The 21,123-nt window shown below is 40.3% G+C and overlaps 1 pseudogene; it reads right to left on the minus strand.

Annotated features, from left to right (window-relative positions):
- Positions 1-20,336: 20,336 nt before the first annotated feature.
- LOC132226461 (large ribosomal subunit protein eL21-like) lies at positions 20,337-20,844 on the minus strand (annotated as a pseudogene).
- Positions 20,845-21,123: the final 279 nt, after the last annotated feature.

Raw genomic sequence — 21,123 nt, forward strand, 5'->3', positions numbered from 1 at the left:
AAGTTGCAGCAGCAACCAGGGAAATATCTGCAAGCAGTGAAATCACTATTGAGAGGAAAGAGCAGAAAAAAAATGTGGCTTAAGTGAGCTGAATTTTCTTTACCTCTATCAAAAAGTCAGTAAACAATGTCTGCAGTCAATAAATCAAAAAGCCGAAACCGGTTTGGCTCAGTGGATAGAGCGTCGGCCTGCGGACTGAGGGGTCCTGGGTTTGATTCCGGTCAGGGGCATGTACCTTGGTTGTGGGCACATCCCCAGTAGGAGATGTGCAGGAGGCGGCTGATTGATGTTTCTCTCTCATCGATGTTTCTAACTATCTCTCTCCCTTCCTCTCTGTGAAAAATCAATAAAATATATTTTTTAAAAAATAAATAAATAAAACATCAATATATTCACATATCCTATCTAATAAAGAGGGGATATGCTAATTGACCCTCACACCATTGCAAAGATGGTGGTGCCCACAGCCAATAAGGAGGGACTATACTAATTGACTGCCCCGCCCTCAAATATGGTGGCACCCACAGCCAATAAGGAGGGAATATGCTAATTGATTGCCATGCCCTCAATGATGGTGGCACTCAGTCTCCTCAGCCCCACTGGGGCCTTGCTGCATGCCTGCCTCTGGAGTCCCCTACTCCCCTCAGCACCCTCAGCTGCCCAGGGCTGGCCTGAGGTACAGGCAAGCCTCGGATGGCGACTGCCCAGCTGCCCAGGGCCACCCGAGGCGCAGGTAACCAGGGCCGGCTGAGGCTTGCACTGCTGGCAGTGGCAGCAGCAGAGGTGTGATGGGGTCATCGCCTTCCTCTGATTTCCAGGTCTCCTCCCACCCCTGAGGGCTCCTGGACTGTGAGAGGGGGAAGACTGGGCTGAAGGACACCCCTCCAGTGCATGAATTTTCATGCACCGGGCCTCTAGTTAAGACATAAAGTGATAACTATGCAAAAAAAATCAGAACAAAAATGGTTTTCCCACTGAAAGCAAAAATGAAGAAAAATAATGATTAGGCAGATGACTGTTGTTTTCATACTAACTTTTTCAGCAAACATTTGGGTTCTTAAACCACATGTGTGTTTTATGTATTTCTCAGATAAACATTTTTTAAAGTAAAGGTCTGCTATTGCTGATTAGTAGTAGAATTTCTGAAACATTTAAAAACTTTTAATTGTGATGAAATGCTTTTCTTAATTATCTAATAATGTCCATCTAATAACTTTGTCTCAGTAATATTAAAAAAATGAACATAATAAAAGGTGCATCTGTATCCCAATAGATAAAAATGGTGCTATTACCTTTGATGAAAACAAACAAACAAACAATGGATTTAGAATAAAAACATTGTGATAATTTTCTGGAGTGCACCTCACTTGATAATTGCTTATCTTATTTGTGTGTTCTTTCTCATTGCTAGGCAATTGAGATATTTGTACAATTGCATCACAGATTTTTATTATTGTGTGCTGGAAACTTTGATAATAAAATAAGAACTCATCTTGCTCATGAAACTCAATTTAGAGCAATTTTAGTATGAAAAAAATTGGAACAATTATGGAAGCAAACAGCCAAGCCCTAATAAAAATCACATGCACTTTAAATTGCACGAGATCTGAATATAATCTCTTCTTTGTTAACATCAAATAATTATTCAGTAACATGAGGTTTCAATTCACTATAGATTAGGAATACTCAATAGTGGTTAGTGATAAATCATTTAGCAACATAAATTAAGTGTAAGAATCAATTATGTTTGATGTGTTGCCATTTCTTGATGTCAGATTATCCATTAACCTCTGAATTATTTTTTAATTGGAATAACTTGCATAAAAGTTAGAAGAATATGAGCTTTATTATTCAATATTATTTGTAGCAATATATTCATAAGGTTGGCAATCTTTGAATTGTAGAGCACTACAATTGCACAAATGGGGTTGGTGAGTTCTTATTTCTTGGCTAATAAGAACTTCCATGGCATGTGACTGTGGAGGCATGATCTTGAGGGCAATCCAAGAACTGCTACCTCTCTTAGGGACCAAGGAAAGGAACATGCAGACTCTGATAAGAAATATTTACTCTTTTTAAAAAAGTTGTTTTTTAAATTAAATTTTAACTTTGATCCAGTTTCTAGACATTTAAAACATTCCCCAGAATCAGGAAGTTATACTTTGAAATTGATTTTGTTTAACTTGCCTTGGGAAGACATTCCGAAATCTTCAGTCCTCAGATTGGCTTCCTCTATTTTGACTCCCTTGCTTTTTCTCTGACCTGTCACACAATTTGCGTTTTTGATCTCTCTACACAAAGTTTGTGATACATAAATCTTGAATAATTTTCTTAATGGCTAACTACAAAATTCATCCCACTCAAGAATACTTTCTGATTAAGTTCTCTTTTCAATTTGTTTTTGCAAGTTTAATATAACCCACTCTTATTACACAGGTGATCATGAATATGACTCTCAAATTTGCAAATGTCACATGAATACCAGATGGTTGGAGCATGGGGAAAGGAATTAATACTCTAGGAAGATGGCCTAGACCAGTGATGGCGAACCTTTTGAGCTCGGCGTGTCAGCATTTTGAAAAACCCTAACTTAACTCTGGTGCCGTGTCACATATAGAAATTTTTTGATATTTGCAACCATAGTAAAACAAAGACTTATATTTTTGATATTTATTTTATATATTTAAATGCCATTTAACAAAGAAAAATCAACCAAAAAAATGAGTTCGCGTGCCACCTCTGACACTCGTGTCATAGGTTCGCCATCACTGGCCTAGACTAACATTTATTACCTGCCTTCTTGTACCTCCTATAGTTAAGTTATATCAAATTCCTAAATTTTGTTTGTTGGGGAGAAACACAATTTTGAAAAATGTCAATTAGAGCCAATTACTGTGGAATATGTTGCTTTTCCTAATTATCTACACACTTGTAACCTCCAAAGCATGAGACATATAGGAGAAAATAAATATATAGAGAGAGGAGAGAAGGCAGGGGAAAAGGAAAAGACTATGCAAATAGAGATAATGTGTTTAAATGATCTAATATGAACCAAAGTATCCATGTGAGAGTTCATTTAGTGTCTGGAATCCCAAGAGAATACCCTAGAAGTTAAGCCTTTATTTGAAGGTGAAGTTGATCCTTTATAGGATTGATTTCCATGAACGACACGTATGATTGTAACTTAGAATGTGTTGGCAAGTATGTGGGTTGATGGGGAGGTGCCTCCAAAGCACTTGGACTCAGTCTTTAAAAACATTTAGAAAACAATCTTTAAAAGGTTAAATTATTGATCCTTGTGGACATCTATTTGCAGGCAATTGCGGGACTTCACTAGGTCCACGCAGGAGGGCGTGCTCCCTGGGCATTTGCCTAGGCTGTGATGATCTGCAGTCAGGCACCCTGCCCTGTGCAAATGGAGCTGGTCACCAGCTCTTGTGCACCTGTAACCCTTTAATACTGAGGTTATCATAGTATGTTTTATTATGATATTCTTACCATTTCTTTTCCATTGGGTAATTAATCCCACTTTAGAGTTTCCTTGAATGATTTTTTTTTTCAAGCCATATTCTTTTTCAAGACAGAGGAAGTTCCCGTGAAACTGCTGTAGTATCGCCAAACCCCTGTTACATTTTGGCAAACATGTACTATATTGTGATTCTTTCTAATAGATAGTGGGTTTGGGTTTTATTTAGACAGGTATATGAGGTATAGGAGGTATTTACTGTTGGAGTTTAAAAGTTGGGATTAAAGATCATATTTGAATTCAGGAAGGTTCATTGTGTTTCTCACCTTAACTAAATGATAAACCTTGCAGTTGAAAAGTAGAAAAATTAAAAGTCAACCAATCTATTCTTTAGTCTCCCACATGTCATGTAACTGCCATTTAAAAAAGAAATCCATTATTGGTTAGATTATCTTTGATAGAGTAGAAAATTGGTGTAAGAGAGCAATGGGACTTTTTTCAATCATGGGCTGTTCTTCTTCTTCTTCTTCTTCTTCTTCTTCTTCTTCTTCTTCTTCTTCTTCTTCTCTCTCTCTCTCTCTCTCTCTCTCTCTCTCTCTCTCTCTCTTTAATCCTTACCTGAGAATATTTTTCCATTGAGTGTAGAGAGAGTGAAAGAGAGCAACATCGATGTGAGAGAAACACATTGATTGGTTGCCTCCTGCACGTGCCCTGACCAGGACCTGGGCCTGGGAGAAGTCTGCAACCGAGGTACATGCCCTTGACCTGAATCGAACCCGGGACCCTTCAGTCCACAGGCCTGATACTCTATCCACTGGGAAAAACTGGCTAGGGCTCTTTCCTCTATTTTTAAGTTTCAAACATTAAATTATATCATAAAAGTTAATTATCCATAATGCCAGAAATCTAACAGGGCAATTCCAATTTTGCCTTTTCCTTCCTTACCTTTGATAGGAGCATTCAGTAGGCACAGAAACAGGACTTAAATCCTTTAGGCTGACATGACACAGGGAGTTAGAAAAGGGAAGTCAAGAAAAAAGAGAGTAAAAGGTTTACTGTTTCCAGCAGGGCAATCTTCCCACAAGTAATTCCTTTTGGCCCCAAATCAAAGGGACTAGATAAGCAGTTCCTCCCACCATCCTGGGAAAAGTGCGGAACAGACTGCTTTCGCAATCCACTCTGGGAACTGTGGGAACTATGAGATTTGAAATGTGGTCAAGGTGAGGTCTGCAAAGGGTCATTCACTAATGCAAACCTTTACTGAGGACCTACTACGTGCTGTGCTTTGTATGATTCACTGGGAAGACAAAGATGAATAAAATACGGTTTCTGATCTTGCAAAGTTCATGGCCAATTGGAAGATGCTGATGTTCAGATAAGTAATAATAAAACTTGGCAAGGTTGTAATAGACGTATCAATAGAGTTTGGCAGGAACAAGGTGAATAGACAAATTCAATTTGATTATAGAACTTGGGAAATTCAAATGAAAAACTATAGCTGGCTCTGGAAGAACAAATGAGGTTGCAAAGTGCCAGATCCAATGATAGAGGACGGGAGGAGGATTTCTGGTTACCCAGGTAGATTAGTTCCCGGGGACAGCTTGGTAGGGCTCATCCTGAAAATCAGAAGGAGACTTGGCAATAGCTATCATTTAATTTCCAATGTACCAGACACTGTGCTCACTGCTTTACATGCTTTAACTCATTCATTTCCCCCACAACTGTTTCAAGTTAGATAATATTATTTATATTTTACTAAGAAGGAAACCAAACTCAGAGAGGTTACGTAAATAGCTGAAGGTCACCGAGATTCAAATCCACATTTGTCTGGTGCCCGGTGATCAATGAGGTCATTCAGTCCAGCTATGCAGTTGCTGGACTATCAGAAAATGTAAAACTGTCTTGGGTAACCAAAGAGAAATAGAACCTTGAAAATGGACAGACCGCTTTTATTGAAAAGAAGAAAATACAAAAACAAAGAAAACTGTGTTCAGAACTAGGTGAGTCCGAGTGGTCAGACCAATGACCTTGATAATGCTTTAAAGTCCTGTAAATCATGCACAATGGTCAGTGTGGTCTCTATATATACACCTTTATATAAAGGTTACATACCTGGCACTTTAATTCAGTAGGATTCGCTTGACAGCATCTACTGCAAATAGAGCCTTGTGGTGCCTACAATTATAATTTTAATGAGACACTGCAAGCTAGAGGTGATCTCGAAAGACTGCCATGGCGAGATCTATGCTCAGGGTAGGTGTTCTGAAGTCATGTAAAAGTTAATTAAAAATATGTACCTTAAGGACATTATTCTACTGAACTTACGCCAACCAGATAAACTGCCTGACACTATTGCTAGTAACTATTTAAATTCACTATTAGCAAAGATTAAGATACACTTTTTTAAATTTATTTTTTAATTGTAGTTGACATAACAATATTATATTCTTTTCAGGTGTACAACATAGGGATTAGATGTTTATATACCTTTCAAAGTGATCACCCTGATAAGTCTATTTAAAATATTGTGGTCATATATAAGTCTTAAAATTTATTTATTATGTTTCTTTCTTTTAAAAAATATTTATTCTGTATCTTGTGTTGTTTTCTCCTAAGATTAGTACTAATAAATTAGGCCAATCAGCTTTGCATTTATTAAGCAAAATCAAGTAATTATAGATAATTTAAAAATTATTCATGTATTGCCTCTGTAACAAAAATTATTTTAAGAAATTGGGTAGCATACTTTTTTTTGTTTGTGTTTGTTTGTTTTGAAAAACAGCTATTCTAAATGGGAAGTCACAGGCCAATATATTTACCATACAATGTGGTTGAAATACTGAATATTTCTAGTGGGGATAAAGGATTACGATCTTGTGCATAGATGGTGAATAAAAGATAGGGCTGGATGTGAGGTAGGCATTGAATTAGAAATAGGTTTTTATTTAACATCAAATCAAGTATTTGACTGTGTTTTTTCTGAAACTTCCTTCTTTCTCTCACCTCTCTGAGGCTAAATTAGAATATCTTTTCTTGCTTTATATTTTAGTCCTCATTGCTCATCTAGAACCATGCCTTCAGGTGACTGGAGGTCCTACTCCACACTTTCCACTTCTTTCATCTTAATAATCTTAAGCTTGCCAGTGTTCCACTCTCATTCCCCAATACCTCAAGGCGATTTTCAAAGAGTGATTCTTATAGGGAGAAGGATAATGCAGGAGGACAGGTGCATATCCACATTTTGAGTGAGGATCATCAGTCAAATCTGAATCATTCCATCTCCATCTGCCAAGTTGATAACCAGGGAGCTACAGAGATAAGCATTGATTCATTAATTCATTCACTCACCTGTTCATCTTTTTACTCACACAATATATACGTTTGCAGCATGCCTTGAGCAACCACGGCACTTTTGGGGAAGGAAAGCACAGGTTTTCGGAGAACAGCTAGTAGTATCTTTGAGGCGGGAGAAAATATATATTTCTACATGAATGTTAATGCAATTGAGACATAATTTTAGTGTGTTTAATATAGTCTGAAAATTATTCTCTTGTACACAACTCTTAAATTATGTTGAAACCACAAGGTCCAATGTTTATTCTTCTTAAATGTTCAGAAAGTATGATGCTTTTGGTTGCAAACAAGCACTCATTCGGGAATTATTACGCAATATGACTAAGCAATGCAATCCATCATTTACTGTTTGCACCATGTTTATCTATCTGAAATACGCATAAAATAATAATGTCATGCTACAGCTTAAGACCCCCAGAGACATCTCATCTCAGCATAAAATCTAAATCACTTTCAGGGCCTTCAACACCCTACATGATCCATTTCCAACTTTTCTCCCTCCACTGCCTCATTGATTCACTGTACTTCCATCATGCCAACTTTTGTTTCTGCCTTCACTCAATTCAAGAGAATTACATTGTCAGGACCTTTTCTGCCCATTGTTCTTGTCATTCTCTTCCTCCAGGTCTTAACAAGGATGTCTTTTTCTCAATATTTAAGTTTAATTCAAATATCACCTCTTCAGGAAGCCCTCCTGGTTTCTCTGCATCACCCTATTGGTTTGTACACTCCCTTATCTTCTTTTTGTTTAAGGCAGACTTTGTTTCCTGTTCACTGCTATATGTCTTAAAAACACAGATAATAGATATCTGGCTTATAGTAAGCACTCAAAATATAGGTTAAATAGGATATATATTTTCCTTATATCTTAAATGTGATACAGATTTTTCCTTGGTTTGAAGATCCAAGGAAAAGATGGGTAAAAAGGGTTGAACAAATTGTTACACAATTTTAATTTCAGAGAATAAAAGGAAATCACTATGACATACAGTCAAGTTGGGCGCATGTTAGCAGTTGAGGGTGTGTATGGGCACGAGGGTGTGTATGTACATTAAAAGCCTAGCATGTTCCGTGTGTGTACATTATCTAACTTAATAATCAGACGAACTACAGGAGGAATGTATAACGATGATAAGGAAATTCTGACTCATTAAGTTTAGTAAGTTTTCAACTTATTCAGGGAACAAATCAATTGAGCCGAAATTCAAACCCAAGTCTTCTGGCTCCAGAGTCCATGGTGCTTCCTTAATCAATGTCCTCCATATTTAGAAGTACCTCTTTACCATTAGCATAATTTCCATCTAAAAATATTTTTTATTAAAACTTCTAGTAAAATAAATGTATTTTGTCACATAAAAATGAATCATCTGACCTACCAGAATGTCAAACTTACATAATTCTTGGAGCTATGGAATATAGTGAATGCTCTAGTCCCAGTTCGGAAGTCTAGCACATTTCAGAACCAACTAGACCTTTAGAAGTTAACATTAAGAAATACTGCCACCTTGTGGCAATTTTTATAGCAGGGACACCCCTGCCTTCTCAGAAAGGGTTTTATGAAAGCCTGCTAAATGAATTTGCATTTTATCCATTGCACATCTTTGAACTTTGTAGACACAGAAAGTATGTTGTCTACTGACTATTGAGAAAAGAACTAAAGCCTTGGAATGCTACTCATAATTAGACCCCCTTGTGTTTCAGGGCAAGAAAAATTTGTCCTGTGCCTCAGTATGCAGTCGGCACTTTTCTGGTTTAACTTATGGGACATGAAGGCGACAACTTTTAGCTCTATGACTCACCTACTGTTTGAAAATATTAGAATTCACGTGTGACACTCAGGAAGGGGGCAGAGGGAGGAGAGAATGATAATTGAGTTGGAGGCCTTAGCTCCATTGCTCATTCTTTTTCTATCCCAGATCAAGAAACATAGCACAAGCCTCATATTTAATAGGAATAAAGAATCTAATTATAAAGTGACTTTCTCATTCATTAAAGCAAGCTTTTTCTATAGTTTGACCAAGATTTAATATTCAAATTTTGGGGTTAGTTATGAGGGATGCTCAGTCTCATCACCTCTCACAGAAATGAACACTCTGCTGTTTAGCCAGTGACACTTTTTCTTTTCTTGTGGAAAAGTTGGAATGGTCTAATTAGGGCCATTGTCTACTATTCTTAAATAAATGCATCAAGATCAGTGAACCATTTACAGAAGTGTAGATAATATTGAGAAGGAGGAATTGGTATACCTAGAGAATCTTCAGGCCTAAGCCTCTTTGTCTGAAAAGTATGCTGGCTTCTTTTAAAGGTCTGTAAAGATTATTCTGCCCAATTGGTGTCTCAAAATAGTGTGTGATGGATGTCATCTTTAACCTGCCTTAAGGTGAGAGTAAAGTGGGTGGATGACACTTTGTGCTTAATATTTCCGCTCTAAGGGAGATAGTAAAAAGAATCAGAAAATGCTTCCCACACTAAACTGGGCTATTGGCTATAGCTTCTATTCCCACCAGCTCCCTTGACTGAGTGAACCTTGGCAACTCAAGGGTCCTAGACATGGAAGAATCCCATCCCAGGCAGAGTGCTGGAGGCTGTGTAGGCAATGCCAGCAAACTCAACATTATTAGTATATTGATAGAGATTAACTGATCACTTCCTTGGTGTCCTGAAACGTACAATGCAGTGTGGCAAAAAGCACCTAAGTAAGATGTGGCCTACTAGCGAGATGGGGTATCTAGTTTTGGCTGGCCTTAAGAGAAAAGAAAATTTGATTTCTTCACTGGCATTTAGAAGCACTATCATACTAATTGTCTGAAGTACTAAGATGCACATGTTTTAATGGAATATCTGCAACATGTCTTCTTTGTGCTGTGAGCTGGGTGCCTCATGATGGGGTGAGTCAAGGAAGTATGATTCTGACCTTACTGTGTACAGTCAAGTGAGCATTTGAGATCAAGAAAAAAAAAATGGCCAAATGGCTCAGTGGATAGAGCGTCTGCCTGCGGACTGAAGGGTCCCAGGTTCGATTCCGATCAAGGGCACGTACCTCGGTTGCGGGCACATCCCCAGTAGGAGGTGTGCAGGAGGCGGCTGGTCGATGTTTCTCATTGATGTTTCTAACTCTCTATCCCTCTCCCTTCCTCTCTGTAAAAAATCAATAAAATATATTTTTTTTAAAAAAAGAAAAAAATGATAAAAAAGGGTTTAAAAAGGAAAAGAGCAAAGTGAAGTAAAAACACAAGAAGCAAAGCAAACAAACACCCGGAAGGAGATGGTCTTTGCTGGACTGAGGGGAAACCAGGGACCAGATACAGCTGGAGAAATAAACAGGGGTCTGATCTCTCAGGCTCAGAGCTTTACTGCCAACATCTATAGTCATTGTGGGTGAGCGGAAATGAAGTTAACATGGCATACCTGCCATGCGACCATTTTATTTAAGGCTCACAATAACTCTATATTTTCAACTTCTCAGTTTTGTAGATGGGAGATAGGATTTAAATCACTCAACGTCACCTGAAAGTGTGTTGCAAACCCTGGTGAAGAATCCGGAGCTAGGTGTGTGTTTTTCTGGTGATACTTAAAATACTAAATACTAAAACTTAAAATACGAGTATATTTATCTGTCAGACAGTGTGTGCACACTCGTCGCATATTCTTTACATAAAGACATTCAAAATCAGAGCATTTGAAATATTTCTGGGGGCTGTGGGTCACAGGTTCCATGGGTGGGTAGTAGAACGTGTAATCAGTGTTTGGGACTGACTCACATCAACTCGAAGTCTGCCCGGCTGAGTCTGCGTCTCCTTCCCTCACCCTCTCAGTCCTGCCGTTGGCTGGCCTCCTCCAGCTTCATTTACCATTTCCCTGCTCCCCCTTCTGGCTCTCTTTTATCTTTCATTCATTTTCTTTTCTCTCAACTGGATGAGAGTTCATAGTGGTTGTACTAATTAAATACTAATGTATTATCTCATCTTAGAAATGTTATAATGTAGAGTTGTCAGGCCAAACAAGTAAGCAAAAGCAACAGCAAAGCCAATAAAAGATCCCACAAATGAATTGCTGGATGGAGAACAGCTTCCTATTTGGGGGTGAGGAGACCCACACGTGAGCCTGTGTGTGTCAGCCCTTGAAAAGCACGAGGATTTCTGTTTTCTTATCTGTCTGATGAAGATAACTTTTGGCTTTCTGATCTCATAGGGTCCTTGTAGGGACCAGTTCGGGTATTGTGAGTGAAAGTGATTTGTCACTAGTAATGAGACTTTAAAAATTACTACTACGTTCACTACCGGTGCTCATCATATTGGTCATCTGACCCATTCCTATTGTGGCTTCACTTTTTTCAAGGCTTTTAAATGAACACTTAAACTGTTGAAGCACACATTACCATAGGCTAATCGCCTTTAAATCGTGAAAGAACGGCGTTTGTGAATGTGTGTGTGTGTGTGTTTTCACTTGGGAAAGGACACTGTGGTTTCGCTGACTTGGAATAGCTTAGCTTCCTATTCACATTTCCTGGCATGTTGTTATGGCGCCATCTGCTGGAATTTGTGGAAGTTGACACCAAAGACTTGAAAGCATTTCAAATATGTATGAAAAACAGTTAAATATCATTTAAATCTTGTGAGCTACAAATACTCATAAGCTTTGATTGAAATAATGATTCATCCTCTTCATATACAGTGGGGCCTTGACTTACGAGTTTAATTTGTTCCGAGGCCGAGCTCGTTAGGGAGCTTGTTAAGGAGCTTGTTAACTCAAATTACTCTGTCAGCTCAATGCAAAAAATTGGCCAAGAGACAGCTGGTATCTCAAAAAACTCGTTAGTCGGGACACTTGTAAATCAAGGCCCCACTGTATTATAATACATATATGCAACAAAATACTCCATAGTGTTTAAAACAATAAAATAATTCTGAAATGAAATTAGTTCCGAGATTTATTAGAAAAATCTAAGGAACAAAGTGAAGAACAGTGTGTATTATTGTATTAATTTAAATAAATACCACATACATACATATATATGAATACTTTTAATAGAAGATATTATACATGCTGGCCTTTTAACTCTTCTTGGTTACTTGGGAGCAAAAGGCTTAATGAAACTGAAGTTCTGTTATTTTTTTTAATGTCTATATTGTTCCAATTTCTATTTTACACATATTTTACTTTTAATAAAATAATCTAGGCTATCTTGATATTGAGAGTTTGAGTCATTTGTTTCACTTTTATCTTTGCCTTAGTTTAAAATTATGTTAATGTGTGTTTAAGTATTACTAACTAATTTCTTTATGCTCCTATAACATTTTTCTATATTTGTTTTACAATAATTATGTCAATTTGGTTCTAGCATAGTTACCATAGCAACAAATCCTTTTTTTAAAAAAACAAACATGGAAATCCTATATTTTAAAAAACAAATAAATATTTTGGCCTTTGTGCGCAATAATTACTTCTGTACTTTTTAAACTATGCAGTCTCTTATAATAATGAGCTTTTAAAATAATAATAATAGTAAGAAGGAGAAGAAGAAGAAAATGACTTAAAGTCTAGTTGCCTCAATTTATTATCTGCATTCGGTAGATGATTTATGTATCTTAAAGGGGGTTATGAAGCTTATAGAGAATGAATCAAATAGGATAGGGAGTTGGTATTGTGTGTGTGTGAGTATGTGTGTATGTGTGCGTGTATCTGTCTCCCTCATAAGTCTGAGAACTCTTTGAAGACTCAAACATATCTTAATACATCTTCATATCCTCAGAAGCTAGCAGAGTATCTTATACACATTAGTAATAATAACTGTTTTTGAATTAATTGCCTAAGAGTTTAGGAGAGAATTACGAGAAAAATAATATCAAAGTGACTAGGATGCAAAGATGACTTTTTGTGAAATTTGACTTTTATACCTAAGGTATTTCATTTGTTCTTTATGTATTTTTTGCTAAATAATTGTCCTAGTCCTTTTAATAGTGTGTATATTATTACTTTCACCACCTGCAGAGTGGTGCAGGGCATGCAATATCTGTGTCTGAATGCAAACGTTTGCACTAGTTTTAGATGTTTCAATGTAGCTGGGTTTTTTACAGATAGACTGGGCTGTTCACCTCTGTATCCCCAGCATCTAGCATGTTATCAGAATTGAAGCACTCCATTAATATGTAATTGTTAAGTACAATGACTTGTACTTTTGGAAAGTTATATAACACTCATTTTTTCCCCTTTTAGAGATACAGTAAGAAATCAAATTAACTTAGAATGAAGGCATAAAAAAGACCATGAGAAAATAAAGCAGGAGCTGTGTTAACTCTAATGAATCAGGGAGTCTACTCCCTATAAAAAGTCATGATTGTTTCTGCCTTAGGATATTCAAACCCTTTCCAAGGGACTTAGGAAAGAGAATGAAGGGGTTTGTATACAATTCTTATCCTAGAGAGAGGCTGAATTCATATGATGTCCACACCCATTCCTAAACATAATGATCCTTATAAGCCTTGGGGCCCTGACTTGGCATTTTTAAGGGTCCAAGTGATTTTTAGCTACATGATCTCCTGAGCACATTTTGGAAGTCACCACCTCAGAGAAGGCGGGGCCATTACGAAGGCAGCAGCCACAGACACTGGGTGAACGTGAGTGGGAGGCAGCTTTCCTGTGATTGGAGTTAATAAGCAGTGACTGTGGCTGCGATGCTTTTTCAGGAGAGCACAAACATTGTGGGGTAAGATCAAAATGAGAAATAAAGAAGGAGCTATGGACTACACAATATTTTTCCTTTGGCCATCATGCATAATTTCTCATAATGGAGATGGGAGTTCAATCACTTTTATTTTACTATTTTCAAAGAAATATATTCAGCAAATTCATCTGTCAAGTTTCAAAAGATGAATATGCACTTTCATGTCAAACAGTGTGGCAGACTGTGGGAAGAGCTCAGGAGATTTATCTCAGTGCAGTGGCGGATGCAATGGCGTGAGCGCACTCCGCCTATACAAGCTTCCCCGGCACACCGGGAAGTGGCAGCACCCGCCTGAGCAAGCCTCCTAGATCCCCTACATAGTACCCTGATCTTTCCTACTATTGGCTGCTCTAAGGATGGTGTAAACTTCTGATTGGTCTGGAATGTTATATATGTTGCTGCACTTACACAATAAACTCAGATCTGCGTCACTGAATCTGGTCTCCGGAGTCGGGCATGCTTTGTTAGGACTCCGTCGGCCTCACCCCCGCGGGACCCCCTGCTTCAGCAGGCTGCATGTTCAGAGAAACTCTCTTGCTACAGTGTCCCAAAAGCATTGAACACAGATATAAAACCGCAACAACAGCAACGTGCATAGGTGGGAAGAGCCGGAAAGTAGGAGAATTTATTGTAGAACAGAAATGATGAGAAAGCACAAGTTCTCACAGGTTTACCGAGCACTGATTTCAGGAGGTCTGGTGGGTGGGAAGAGATCAACTAAAGAACTTGTATGCATGTATGCATAACCCATGGACGCAGACAATAGGGTGGTGACGGCCTAGGGCAAAGGTCAGGTGTGGGCTAGAAGGCGTCAATGCGGGGGTGGAGGGGGGGTGGAGGAAGGGGACATATGTAATCTTTTAAACAATAAAGATTTAAAAAATGCACGAGTACAGTGTGATGACTATCTATACATATAAAAAGCCGGAGACCGTAACATCGTCACGACCATAACAACCTAATGACTGGTTGCTATGACACCCACTGCAGCCAGCGAACCAGCCTGATCCTGGCCAGATGGGCCCCAACACCCCTGATCAGGGCAGGGCCAGCTGGCCAACCACCTTGGCTGGCAGAAATTTGGGATTCGGAGACCTTGGAGTTGCTCGGTCTCCGGCAGCTGTGCGGGCAAAGCTCTCCTTTGGTGGAAGTGGACCCAGGATCAGGGCGCTAGAGTCGGGGATGGGGTGGGGAGGCTTTCCTGGTGGCCACAACAGTCCCCGTGGGCCGCGCACAGCACCAGGGCATCTGTCCCCATTGGAACAGTGGCAGGAATAGGGGCCGCGGGGCGCAGGGGGCAGAGGCACACAGGAGCCAGGAGACATGGGCTCTTACACCGCCTACTGGGCCCAGCAGCACCAGCAGGTGGGCCATGATGTGCAGTGAGGTGCTGGGCTGCAGATGGGAGGGGAAATGAGTCAGGAGGGCAAGGCCCCATGCCAGACAGAGCCCCGCGTGGTGTTGGCGGGGCCAGAGCTGGAAACCCTGTCGGGGTGGGTGGGGCTGCAGCTGATGTACCTTTTCGGCCTTGGTCTTGGAATTCAGAGGTCAGCCCCGCTTCAAGAGAGGGGATGTGGCAGAAAGTGGCAAGGCCACAGGAGGGATGGGAAATGTTGTGGCCATCTTCGGGAAACACAGCTGCCAGACTTCAGTGACTATGAACAGATAATCTTTGGTCTCCGTTCTACAGAAGAGGAAGCTGAGACTCAAAGAAGGGAGCCTTCCGCAACACCTCACCCACTTCTCAGACCTGACCCTGTGCAGCATTGTTTTCGTTAAAAGTAGAACATTCAAATTTTTTTCAGATCTTTGCTATTTTAGGCAGGAAAGAATTTAGCACAGGGAATTGGTGCTTGGAAATCATCGGAAAGCTGGAGGAGTGGGTATTAGGCTGGGCCCCCAGGAAAGACTCCCTGCCCAGCAGGAGGCGCTGCCCCTCAGCCACAACTGAATTCCAGGACACTCTGGCACAGCTGTGACCCGGGGATGAGGGAACTGCTGCCCCCCGCAAGTTCCCTCCAGCTCCCACAAAACAGGTCACTGGGCACTGCCTCTGCCACAACTACCTGTGCACAGCCTGGATTCTGCTGCAGAAAACCTCCATATCTCTGCAAACACGATCACCAGCAGCAAACAGCCCAAACTGCGGGAAGATGCCTCTGCCCCACCTCTGCCTTCACAATATTGTGCCAGCGCATCCAATTGGCAGAAACGAATTCATATCCAGAAACCTAGCTGCAAAGGAGTTTGGGCAATTTCAGACTTTCATCTAAGAGTGAGATCTTGCCAATGTACCTCATGTGCCTGGTATTGATAAAAATGGGGTCCAGCTGGTGGGGCTCAGTGGTTGAGCATTGATCTATGAACCAGGAGGTCACGATATGATTCCTGGTCAAATTTCGGGCTTGATCCTCAGTAGGGGTGTGCAGGATGTGGCTAATCAATGCTTCTCATCATTGATGTTTCTATCTATCTCTCCTTCTCCCTTCCTCTGAAATCAATAAATACTATTTTTTTTTAAATGGGGACATGTTGTATATATGTGTTATAACGAGTTTTTTACTTCATAGATCACTGTCTTTCCTGTTAAAACCATACTTAGAGAACATTATTTATTTATCATTCTTTTTAATTGATCTCATAGAGAAGAAGGGAGAGAGAGAAAAACATTGTTTCATTGTTTTCCACACTCACTGGACTGGGTATTGAATCTGCAACCTGGGCATGTGCCCTGACTGGCAATCGATCCACCACTTTCTGGTGTATGGGACGATGCTATGCTGGTACCCTGACCCCAAATTCCAGCCTCCAGAACTGTGAGAAAAATACATTTCTGTTGTTTAAGCCACACAAATTTATGATATTTTGTTGTGGCTGTCTGAGCTGACTAATGTATACTAATAAAGGGTACTATGCTAATTAGACCGGTCGACTGGACATCTTCCCGGTCATCCTTCCAGACAAAGCAGGGGCCGAGGCAGAGGTGGTTAGGGGCGATCAGGTCAGCAAGGGAGTAGTTAGGGGCTATCAGGCTGGCAGGGGAGAGCAGATAGGGGTGATCAGGCAGGCAGGCAGATGAGCGGTTAGGAGCCAGCGGTCCCAGATTGAGAGAGGGATCAGGCCTAAACCAGCAATCAGACATCCCTTGAGAGGTCCTGGATTGGAGAGGGTGCGGGCTGGGCTGAGGGACGCCCCCCACCCCATGCATGAATTTTGTGCACCAAGCCTCTAGTAGTTAATAATACTGTATTGTATCCTTAAAATTTGATAAAAAGGTATATCTCTAGTGTTCTCAACACACAGGCATCCATGCACAAATGCTAACTATATGCAGGGATGGATATGTTAACTAGCTTGATTGTGGTGATTATTTCACTATATGGTTTTAAATATATACAATTTTATAAATCTGCAAAAAATAAAGAAAAAGAAAGTATCTTTTAGACTTGAAAATATCTGTCTAACCATGGTGGCTTCATTGGGCTGTGCAAATAAGGCAGAGGGAACCAGACCTGGAGTATAAAAAGGGCAGGATGAGGGATCAGGGATTGGCAAATAAAGCTGGAGTCTCCAAAATAGAACACAATCGTGTGGTTACCTAGGAGAAAATATGTCCTGCAGAGGAGGACAGTATGAGCATTTGTGGGTCCCAGTCTAGTCTCTGAAGAGAGTAGTCAAAACTATATATATCCCTTGAGAATTCCCAACTACATGCATATTTGGAGTCAAATTTTGCAAGTCCTATGTAGCCTGAACAAACTCAAGCTAGATTGATTAGTGTTCCTGCCTTAGTATGTTTGGGATGCTGTGTCATACTATTGCCTGGGTGGCTTAAAAACAACAGAAGTTCTTACAGTTGTGGAGCCCAGGCAGTCTAAGATGAAGGCAACAACATGGTTGCCTACTGATGAGGGCCCTTTTCCTGGATCTGCAAACTCACACGGTGGAAGGGGCTAGGTATCTTTCTTAAAAAGCACTTATCTGAGTTATAAGGGCATCACGCTCATGGTTAGGCACCCGCTAAAGGCCCTACCTACTAATACCATCACATCTGGCATTAGGATTTTTAACACACGATTTTGGGAAGCACAAACATTCAGACCATAGCATTCTGCCCCTGGACCCCCAAAATTCATGTCTTTTTCTATATGTAAAACACACTCATTCCATTCCAGTAACTCCTGAAGCCTCAACTTTTCACAGGATCAAATAAAAATAGATAAGTCCAATCTCATCCAACTATCATCTGAATCAGATATGAAGAAGACTCAATACACCCTTCATCCTGAGGCAAATTGCTCTCTAGCTGCGAACCTGTGAAATCAAGCAAACTGTGATGTGCTTTGCAAAGACAATGGTGGGGCAGGTGCAGAATAAACATTCCTGTTCCAAAATCAATAAGGCCAAAACCTAACTGGGTAAACAATATTAAACCCCAAAGCTTGAGAACAATCTTCTTTGGCTTAGGGCCCCACATAATGGACCTGCTGGGGCTGCATTTGGTCCTCAAGACTTTGAGGGGGCACTCCAATGACTCTTCCAGGCACAGCCCACACTGCAGCTCTCATGGTTCAACTGGAAGCATACAGGTAGATCTAGTATTGGACGGAGATGACCTTGCCCTGCCCCATGGCTCCCAGCAGGGACTCCATTCCATGTCCTTGATGCATGGCAGCCCTCTTGCCTGGATGGAAGCTCTCAGGGACATCCTTTGAAATCTAGGTTGCAGCCTGTAGGCTGATGGAGAAGGAACCTCTGGAGGAGGGGCCACCTCCAAGGTTATATACCTGAGAATTATGGTGCCAAGATTGGAATTCTAGAGATGAGCCCAGAAAGTGGCTCTGGGTAACAGAAACTCTTCCTCTGACATCATTCTGCCATGCAGGCTCTTGCCCTCTGCTCTGGTGAGGGCCAACCCTGAAGATCTCTGAAATGTCTACAGGGTCATTTTTTCATGGCCTTGAACAATAGGTCCTGGCTATGTTTGGATGGATAACTGATCTCCCATTGTCTTGATGAACTCCTAGCTTCCACTGAGATGGTTGATCTACACAAATCCCTGTATCAAAATTGGCCACAAGCTTTGAGTTCTCAACTAAATACAGCTTCTTATTTTTTTTCAATATGGGTAGAATTTTTCAAACTTTTAAGTTCTGTTTAATTTATTAACTGTTCTATCTTTAAAACATTTTTCTCTTCTTGAATTTTACTGTAAGCATTCAAGAGTAGCCAAGCTGTTCCTTCAACACTTTGCTTAGAAATAGCTTTAGCCAAATATCCAATTTTATTGCTCAAAAGTTCTACCTTCCATTAGGACACAAACACAATTTAGTCAAGCTCTTTGCCACTTTATAACAAGGATCTCGCCTTGCCTCCAGTTTCCAATAATGCTCCTTATTTCTGTCTGAGACCTTATCCAAATAGCCCTTATTATTTATATCTCTGCCAACATTCTGTTCACAAGCACTTAAGTGAACTCCTAGCTTCCACTGAGATGGTTGATCGACACAAATCAACCATCTTGGCCAGTGGTGAACCTGAGGAGGGGCGGTGAAGGCTTAAATAAAACAGACAAGAGAATATAGCTGGGGCCAGGTGGATCACTGTGCCTGGATGAGGAAACAGTGACACAGTCTGTAAGCTGAGTCTTTATTTTATAGTCAGATCACACACAGCAAAACAAGGGAGTGGTCAAGATGTTTACTATGTTCTTGCGAGTTTCAAATCTACTTCTTTCCTGTTGTTGCAATTCTCTGAACTCTATCAAGATTTGCTTTGGCAGCATTTGCTGCACCTCCCACAGCCCACATCCCTCAGCTACCTTGGACTACAGAGACGGACTATAAGGTCAGTAATTTGCCAGAATGACTAACACAAATGGAAAGAGGAGAGGCAAGATTTGTTTTGGCAGCACTTGCTGCACCTTAGCCTTTGGCTATAATTGTGCTGGGAGGGCTTTGCCCTCCAAGCTGGGACTTGTATGTGGCTTTGCCACAGAGGATCGTGCCCCCTCCTCAGTCTGAGTCTTGAACCCGTCCAAATGCTGTAGCTGCTCTCCACACTAAGAAAACTGAGACTTTCTCTCCAGTGCTCCTCTTCTGAGGCCTCACCAGCTTTCCTTCACCATTTTGTGCACAGTAGTGTAGGTGTTTTCAAACATGCATCTCCAGAATCTTCTAGACTCTGCCCATTACCCAGTGCCAAAGCCACTTGCACATTTTTTGGTATTTATTACAGCAGCGTTCCAATCTCAGCACTAATTTTCTGTCTTAGTGTCTGTCTCGGGCTTACTTGTATGGACGATATCCCATGCCCTCTACTTTGAGTTGGAGCCAATTGGTGGGGAGCACTGGTAGTGAATTAGAGGAAGGAAGAAGAATGACAAGGATAATTAATCCTCTAACTAGTTGCCTTCGTTAGCTTTACCCTTCCCCAGAATGTTCTTGCTTGTCTCAAAATGGCCTGCAATACACAGCTCCGTGTCTTTCTGAGTTCTGGGACCCACTTCATCATCTTGTTCCTTGCGGCCTAAGCTGCTAACTCATTCATCCTAACTGACTTGATTGCTGCATTAAGGCTCATGGTCCCTTCATCTGTCCAACTTTTAAATAGGCATTTTTATATGCTACATCTTTCTCTTTGAATTTGTCCAATTTGGGTGTGTTATTCATTTAATTTCTTTTTATTTTTTTTAAGACAAAAGTTTTCTTTATTTTTTGGGGGGGAGGGGAAGGAACATCACATTTCTACTCAATTAAGAGAAACATTTTTATCAGTACAGAGGCCTTTTTTTTCTTCACGCTTATCATGCCATGAATTCATAGGGAATGAGTTCCAGTAACTCAGGCTCCTTTCCATTAGTTGTCACAAAGTGTGCTTCTCTGAGTGGAGCAGGCTCACACTTCAGATGAACCCAGGTACCTTTCTCTTTGGCTTCCTTCTTTTTCTAATCACTTTCCTTCCCATGTTGTAGGAAGCTATCTCGGCTCTTAGAGTGCTTACCATGCTCAATAGGTACATTAATTCTCTTGGCAAGAACCTTGCCCTTAACTTGCTTGTTCACAACAATGCCCACTGCATGCTGGGTGACATTGTAGACTCTTCCAGTGTTGCCATGGTAACATTTGTGGGGCATTCCTTTTTAAACAATGCCCATTCCCTTGATGTCCACAATATCACCTTTCTTGTAGACTCACATGTATGTGGCCAAAGGAACAACTCCATGTTTTCTAAAAGGCCTAGAGAACATATAGCGGGTGCCTCCCCTCTTTCCCTTTGTGTTAGTCATTTTGACAAATTACTGGAAAAATGGAGGTTCTGGTCAAAAGGGCTATTTATTTCTTGTTTCCTACTAGTATAAAGAGAAGTGGAAGATAGAGTGAGGTAGTCTAATAAAGACATAATCTAAATTCCAAGAGGAAATGAGAGAAGCAACACAATAAAAAATACATAATGTTTGATAATACAAACATATGAAAATGATAATCATCTGGAACTGATTAAAGATAATAATCCTCATATATGGGAAGCAAACTGTATACCAAATATAATACAAGTAAATTCAATCTATGTATAATAG

This window comes from Myotis daubentonii, chromosome 2, assembly GCF_963259705.1.
Source record: "Myotis daubentonii chromosome 2, mMyoDau2.1, whole genome shotgun sequence".
NCBI classification, from domain to species: Eukaryota; Metazoa; Chordata; class Mammalia; order Chiroptera; family Vespertilionidae; genus Myotis; species Myotis daubentonii.